The following is an 8,784-nucleotide window of genomic DNA, read 5'->3' as shown; positions in this document are numbered from 1 at the left end:
AATTAGGGTTGAATCTAAACTCTGCAGGGCTCCGGCCCTCCAGGAATTGAGTTTGACACCCCTGATCTAGAGCTACTATAGTTAACATACATCAAGTCAACATACAGAAGATATTATGACATACAGTATAATTCATCACTGGACAAAGAACAAAAGCAACTTTCTACAGCTGTGGCCTGGACGAGCCCGTCAACTGGGAGGAGCTGGGGGAGCTAGATACGTGGTCCTATTGGGAGATGGTCGATCACATCATCTATTTAAGGGAGGTGGAACTGCTGGAGGGTGCCCCCCTCCCAGACTGGGCTGCCGTTCCAGAACCTCCTCAGGTCGCGCCGGCCACTTACAGGTTCTGGGGGTCATTCTTTGAACATCCCGGGCTGAGACGCAGCGTGGAGGATCCGCCGCTGATGTCGGTGAGGCAGGCGATGGTGCCCGCTCACGATCCTCCCGAGGCGGCCGTGCCCGCTCACGACCCCCCCGAGGCGGCGGTGCTCCGGAAGCGGCAGTGTCCGCTCACAAAGCTCCGGAAGCGGCAGTGTCCGCTCACAAAGCTCCGGAAGCGGCAGTGTCCGCTCACAAAGCTCCGGAAGCGGCAGTGTCCGCTCACAAAGCTCCGGAAGCGGCAGTGTCCGCTCACAAGGTTTTGGAAGCGGCGGTGCTCGCTCTCAGTTTCTGCGAGACGGCGGTGCCCGCTCTCAGTTCTCCCGAGGCGGCGGTGTCCGCTCACAAAGCTCCGGAAGCGGCGGTGTCCGCTCACAAGGTTTTGGAAGCGGCGGTGCTCGCTCTCAGTTTCTGCGAGACGGCGGAGCCCGCTCACAAGGCTCCAGAAGCGGCGGTGTCATTCTGTTTTTTTTCCCCTTCGGGGTGGTTTCAGTTGTGTTTTTGTTTGTTTGTTGTCTGTTATAAATAAAGACACCCCATCTGCCTGCACTTGAGTCTTCACCTCTTTCGAACCGTGACAGCTGTACTTTCACACTATGTTTTTGGTGATTTGCATAGTTGTTACAAGAATTTCCATCTGATACATCTGGCGATGTATTTTTCCGTGTTTATCTTTGTCTTTCTCTCGCTTGCTTTTAGGTGACTCCGCCCTAATTGGATGTACAAAGACGCACCTGCTGATTCGTCACTCAAAGTCCAGCATCTTTTGAAATATTGGGATGTAACAAGGCAGAGGAGGAGAGAGCAGAGTTGTTGGCGTTGTTGTGTGTTGTGAATTAGAGTCTCATAGTAACATAGCGTTGAGTTTATCATGTTGAGAATTCTGTTGTGTATATCTCTGATTATCTAGACCTTAATTTTTCTTCGTGTTAATTGTTGTTTTTGTTGCCTAAGCCATTCATCTACTTTCTTTAATCCCCATTTCTTTCTTTCTGTTGAGTTTTGTGAGCTAGCGAGTATGCCACTATTCTTTTGTACTTTGTAAATATTGTAAATAGTACTGTAGGGATTGGGTGCCAGTTTTCTTTATTGTAAATGTCATTTTTTCTCCTGTTTATGCTTTAGATCAGGAGTCAGGGAAGACTGCTGACATTTGTTTTCCTTTTCTTTCGCATAGGTTACTTAGAATCCCTGGGTTCAGTTAGTGATATGTTTTGTTTATTATTTTGGCATTGCCCAATCCTGAAGCGATTGCCTCTTTACTGTGTCACTACAAGACTTAAAAATACATTTACTGAAAACGGTAGCAACGGGTTCAGATTTCGTTATTTGTTATCTTCCCTGACTCTAAACCAGGGTTGTAACACATCAGTGGCCAAAACACATTCTCCTGGACGCAACCTGGCAAAGCAATAAAAAAGGGGTTAAAAATAGACCGAACAAGAAAGGTGTAAAGAAATGTTGATATCGGCGTGAGACTGGAAATACTTTCTACACTGTCATTTGTCCATATGTTGTTGTTGATAACCTAGTGTCTGATAAACAAACACATTCAACACACATAATAAATCTGTAAATATCACAGAATTTAAGAAATGTTGTAATGAATCGATCTCCCTTTTTGGTTTAGGGGCAGGAAAGGAGGGTAACAAAAGTTGGGGGGAGAGAGGGAGAGAACTTCCGTCTCCAGGTCCCAGGACAAACACAAATTACAACAATACCAGATATTAAAGTAAAAAGATATAAGGTTTTATTTTAAACAATCGGTGGGATATAAACATAAGACTTCAGGAGGGGAAACGGCCAAAATAACTGTAGCCAGGCCCTATGTGGCCCAGTAGAATTGGCCAATAATTTTGACCCCAATCCAGGGACACATACAATTAATGCCTGACTACGCCACTTTGGGAATATCACCCAAAGATTTTACCCATGAGACTTTGCACAAGTTCCCTACTCAGCGGCAAGCAAAACATAGAGACACAGGTATTACTCAAAATACAAAATGCTTTATTATGACAATATAAAAGTTGCAATAGCAAAACCATGACACATCAACTCTAAGAAAGACTTGCATCAACATAACTTACAACCACCATGGAGCTACGGTCTAGATTACAGGGAAGACTCTTCAATTACAAATGAACTCCTAACCTACACTGCACACTCACATACCAAGAAAGAGCCCAGTGTACACAGCAGACCCACAGCACTCGATGAGGAACACCACCACCTAAAAAGGGGAATAGCCTCCCTGGTCAGTCAAGGCTTGTAGCTCCTAGGAATCACACAGACAATCTTATACAAATTATACAATTTACAAACATAACTCAAACAATACACTTTCCACAAAAGAACACTGATTATATAAAGGAGAGAATGAACTGAAAGCAAAAGAACAAACAAAAATAATGTTGCACAATATTAGCAAATCAAGAAAACAATTTCCAACAGCACAAAAAAACTAATTATAATAATGAAAAACAAATCTAAATTGCAAGTTAAATGACAAAAGTCATTCAAGGTAATACAAAAAAGGGGAAAAAATAGAACGAGACAGCGGCGATATCCACACTGCGATCTATACAAAAGAAAAACATAAAATAATCTACTAAACAGAATGAGAAAACAAACTCCCACTTACCCAACAACCGCTGAGGGAACCTGGATATATCCAAATGTATAAACTCTCAGCCTATATACTTCAGCCGCCACCCGCACACCCAACATTAACTGAAATAAAACACAGATAGTGACTTGCACTACCTCCATGGCCGATAAGCAAACAGAATACATCAAATGCGTACCTGGGGGAAGACAGATGCTCATTCCGCAGCAAAGCAGAACCACAAGCAAGGATGCCAAAACAAGCACAAAGCACAGGAGCGACTGCACCCAGCCGCTCTCTTAACAAGACAAGTGAGATGTACATGCACATCGCTTAATAAACAAACTCCAGCTGGTCCAAAATGCAGCAGCTAGAGTTCTTACTAGAACCAGGAAGTATGACCATATTAGCCCGGTTCGAATGTCAGCGGAGATCAGGACAACTAGATGAGCCCCAGAGACGGATCCCCAGTGAAGACCTTGTCTCCTACTTTAAAATCTTGCTTATTACTTATAAAGCCCTGAATAGTTTAGCACCTCTGTATTTGAACGAGCTCTTATTGCACTATAGTCCTCCACATCCGCTGCGTTCTCAAAACTCTGGCAATTTGATAATGCCTAGAATATCAAAATCAACTGCGGACGGCAGATCCTTTCTCTCAATGATGAACTGCCTTTAACTGAAAATTTAGTGTTTACTATTGTCCCATTGCATTATTGACACACTATTTTCCTATTTAATGCTGTAAAGTTGCTTTGACACAATCTGTATTGTTAAAAGCGCTAAATAAATAAAGGTGACTTGACTTGACATGCAAGTCAACTAAAAACTAGAACCAAAATAAAGCATGCAGATACAATACACGACTTTAAGCCACCTGAAGTGACCCACAGTCATACTTAGCCGAAGCACAGGAAGTCAAACTACCTCTGGGATATGACGCCTGCCTAGGTAACATACGCCAATGACTAGTCCTATAACAGGCACCAATTGATGACGTCAAGAAAATACCAGCCCCAACCATTCACTTCTGAAAAATACTATCCTTACCTGTCGTGCCACATAAACAAAAGGAACTCTTACTGAGGGCTTGAAAAGAAATGGCTTAGCCTTACCTAGCTTCAAAAGAAAAAGAAAAGAAAGATTAACTCTTCCCTTACTCCCTCTCTATTAAAACACAGGAGACAACATGAATCTTCAAATTAATTGGCATCCTCCTCCCTACAAATGATCCCACAATTACAAAATTGAGCTTATAACCTAAAAAGAAACCTGGCCACACAGGCCAGCCAGGGTCGGACTTAACCAATAAGCGAGGTAAGCGGCTGGTTAGGGTCCCAGGTTATCTGATATTGGTATCAGTATAAGACCTACCCCTTCAAATGGTAACTAGAAACACACGTCATGGTTGACTATCCCAGTCACAACGTCTGACTTCAAGTGTACCCAATGGAGAGGAACATAATCACACCCCATCTTGATACCACGTATTAGTACGTCAGAACTGGTGTGCGAATTCTGCGAGAAGGGAAGCAACCCCTTCAGGATTAAGGACTGTTCTGAACCAGTATCTCACAAGATCACACCAGGTTGATGATCCGTGTCAGACAAGGAAACAGTACCTGTACGGATGAAAGGCTGCATGGACTTATTCTTAAATACAGACATAGTTTTTGTTTTTTTTTGCTCCCCGTGAGGAAAACAGCTTAAATTTGTTTGTTTAATATAATTCAATTTACATGGGAATAAAACTTTCCCTCCACATGAACAATTATTGTTCATGTCAAGCTGGCAATGATACATAAATTTAAACACTTTCATTATTTTTTAAACATGCATCCTTATTTTGAATATCTTTCAAATATGTAGAAGTTTTTCTAGACTATTTATCCCATTGCTTTCATTCAGATGTTCCATATATTGATTTTATTATACTTTACCACAATCATTTTTCTCATTCAGTATAAACTACTTGAACGATAAAATAAAAGTGCCTCATTCAGGAAAACACAACACTACAAACGTCATTGTTATGTTGATTCAACTTTTAGATTATTTATTTTAGTAGATGATCTTAATTTGAACCAATTCTAAAAATGAAACTCATGGATGGATGCAGACAAGCATGGAAAAAAACAATGTAAATCAATCTGAAATACCGGTCATATCTTTTGTTGTTTATGGTACTAGGGGAAAAAAAAACAATAACCAAAAGAAAAACAAAAAAAACACTCATTTTAATTTGCATTTTGCCAGATTTGTTTATTAAATCAGACTTGACCTGAGAGGTGTGCTGAGAAAAGCAATTCTGGAGGTCCTATGATGTGTGAAATATATTCAGCAAGCATCCAGTGAGAATTTCCTAAGGGTGGAGAAACAAGCTGCTAAGAGAAACACAAATAAAAGGAGGGATGGATGCCCTTGTCATATCAGACCATCACAGGTATCTGGTTAATAGTCTTTAAAAAACAAGATGGAGGGACACTCTTATCTGTTATTACTTTTGTGTGAGTATAAATGACACGCATCAATCAAATGATGTACAATTATAGGTGCTGTGTAGCTATTCTTTATGAAAATATTTAACAAATCAAATGCAACACAAACTTGATGGACATCCCAGAAAGCAATGGAAATATTTTGTTTTTGTAACAGGTGCATTTTCCATTCAGGGGAGTTCAGAAAACTTGGAAGGTAAAAAGTAGTAACTAAGGTCCCATTACATAACATGCATTAACTAACATTAACCAATACACAACTTGTAGTATTTATTAATCTTTGTCAATGTTGGTAATAAAATACAATTGCTCATAGTTAGTTCATATAAGCGCAGATCCATTAAAAATATTAACTTCAGATTTTAATGTAGTAGTAAATGGAATTGAGTGTTTTGGATTGGAATTTAATATTTCAACCCACATGGAATGTACTGAAATTTCACACATTTGAGTCTTGACCCTCTGTCTCTTTAAATGTTTTTAGAGAATTTGGCATTAAAAGGAACGGCTCTACAGTCGACCACATATTACACATGTGGAGCTGCAAAGGCCATCGATGGCATCAGATTTGCTCCAGGTACAGCCCATACATACTGCTCCATCACATTAAACCAGCTCAACCCGTGGTGGAGGCTGGACCTGCTGGATTATTACTACATTTACAAAGTGACCATCACCAACAGAGCCGACTGCTGTCTGGAGCAAACGACTGGAGTAGAGATCCGCATCGGAAACTCTCTGGAAAACAACGGCAACAACAATCCCAGGTAAAGTTATGAAAACAGTTATGAACGTGTCAGGAGAACTGGATTTGCAGGTCAGCTGATTGTTTCGTGGTTTCTATCTTTCTCTCTGCAGATGTGCTGTCGTCACTTCACCTGTCCCAGCAGGCAGTACTGTCAGTTTCTCTTGCGGCACAATGGGAGGTCGTTATGTGAACATGTACATTCCTGACATCCAGATGCATCTCACGCTGTGTGAGGTGGAGGTTTATGGAACAGGTAATTTCTGACACCTCATTCTAGATTGTTAAAGTGCGGTCACATTAGTGAAATTTCACGTGAAAAAAATAGTTCCATTGTCAATCGCGTAGAGATGTACGAAGCATAGCTAACAAAGACGTCACTTTCAAGCCCAGCATCTTTCTGTTGGTCGAATTTGCATGATCAACTTAAACATGCCCTCATGGGAAACTCAGATTCTTATTGGAATCTTATTGGAAGTACAGTTGAGTTTTCGCGGGCAGCAGTGTTGCCAACTAATTTTCAGGGAAAGTTGCTAAAGGCAGGTTGATATGTTGCTAAACGTTGCTAAATGACGTCATTACATGATGCAATATTGAGCTCGTTTACATGCACGTTCTTAAGCCGATTATGCTTAATAAGCCGAAAACGTATGTGGTCATGTAAACGCGGTAACCCGTTTTCTTTTATCGGAGTAAGCTCATAAAAGGCGTAAGCATAAACCGGTCGACACAGGTAGTTTTTTGCCTCTTACCCCGATTTCGCACAGCATGTAAATGCAATATCCCGCTTTCTGTCGGCTTATTGAAGTGCGCATGTGTGATACGTGACAGGAACGCATCGTTAGTGCAGATTTAAGCGCATCTAGGCAGAGCAAAAGTTTTGCAGTAAAGAAAGAATATATCACAAAAGCAGACTCTTTCATGACTCAGAAAATGATAAAAGTGTTCTCATCTCCTGCAGCAGAAGTAGAAGTGGTTCAATCAAAACGCTGCTATATAACTGCATGAGAGGATAATATGAGCTGTAAATTTCGCGCTGACATGTTGCAAGCTTTATTTGACATCACAGCTGACAAACATATGGAATAATCGGAGTCAGATACACAAATTATTATATTTTGACGTCACTAATGGGAGATAACCTGATTTATTAATAAAGTCATGTAAATGAAGCTTACTTGCGTTGTCAGGTTACTGATGTGCATGTAAACAGGGAAACCTGGTTATTTTAATAAGCTGATATTTGTGAGTTATCAGCTTATTGGTGTGCATGTAAACGTGCTCATTGTGTCATTGCGTACAATACACAATGAAATTACTCAAATCTCAAGAAAAATATGATTTGAAATATGTGCATTTTAGATATGTTTGGAAAAATATTTTAAACATTTAAAATATATTGGTAAATGTAATATAAATACAAAACATTTTTTTTATAATTAGATTTTTTATATTTAAATTCAACATTGAATTATTGAACAGTTACACATTTTTGAACAATTACATTTTATGTAGTAAAACTACACATTCTGAACAGTTATAGTTTTAAGCATTAGTTTGTTAGTATGCCACACTCTAAGAAAAGTCCATAAAAATAGGGCAAAATGTACTGTGTTTATATGAAAGAATTTTCTTTATTGATTTGCACAGGCATTTTACCTGTATTTTAAATCATACTTTGCATTTTGTGTAGGGTTACGGGAAATGTCTGTAAACTTCACGAATAATGTCCTGGCAGAAAATTAGCCTACCTTTTCCATTTTTCTACAGATCTTTCCTAACTGATCAACAATTATGGGTACAAACTAATAACAAGGCGTATCATAAATTAACAATTATTATTGAACTATTGGAGCTAGCAACTACTGATTCACATGTGATGTGTGTACTGCTTCTGGCTGATGTGCTGCTTGGCCGGCTAGCTGTTCAATGGTTTCTTCTTTTTTGTGTGATTCAGAGGTAAAATACATGTCTTTTTTATAATTTGAGTCACTTTTCAAAGGTTGCTAAAAGTTGCCAAATACATTTTAAAAATAGCTAAATATGTTGCTAGGCGCTTTTGGGGGGAAAAGTTGCAAGGGTAGTCTGAAAAGTTGCTAAATCTAGCAACAAAATTGCTAAGTTGGCAACACTGCTCGGCAGATTTCAGTCATTATAATCAAAGTTCGCAAATTTGCCGTGTTGACCAGCAGAAAGCTGATTGGTTTCAAATTGACTTTTATGTGAGTGAACTGTGCTTCATATGTCGCTACAGTACTGAGTCTGACGATGGATATTTTTTGCCCGCAAAATTTTGCTCACGGGACCACCGTACCACAAGTGGCCAACATAGAATCTGCACTGATTTTATTATTTTTTTTTATTACTAATTTAATCACTGGGCCTACATACTGCATCTAAAAGCATCGAATGAATCAAAAAAAAAAAAAATTGAAATGGACAAAATCTTAAAAGATAAAACATCAAAAGACAAATACTCCGTTACACTTTTCAGCAGGGGCGGTTCTGGGGGTGCGGGGGGGTGAGGGGTGCAGTGCCTCCGTGTCAACAAG

The sequence above is a fragment of the Sinocyclocheilus rhinocerous genome, unplaced genomic scaffold, assembly GCF_001515625.1.
Source record: "Sinocyclocheilus rhinocerous isolate Xijiao unplaced genomic scaffold, SAMN03320098_v1.1 scaffold691, whole genome shotgun sequence".
Classification (NCBI taxonomy): domain Eukaryota; kingdom Metazoa; phylum Chordata; class Actinopteri; order Cypriniformes; family Cyprinidae; genus Sinocyclocheilus; species Sinocyclocheilus rhinocerous.
The sequence above is the reverse complement of the archived record's forward strand: the minus strand, read 5'-3'. Positions refer to the sequence as shown.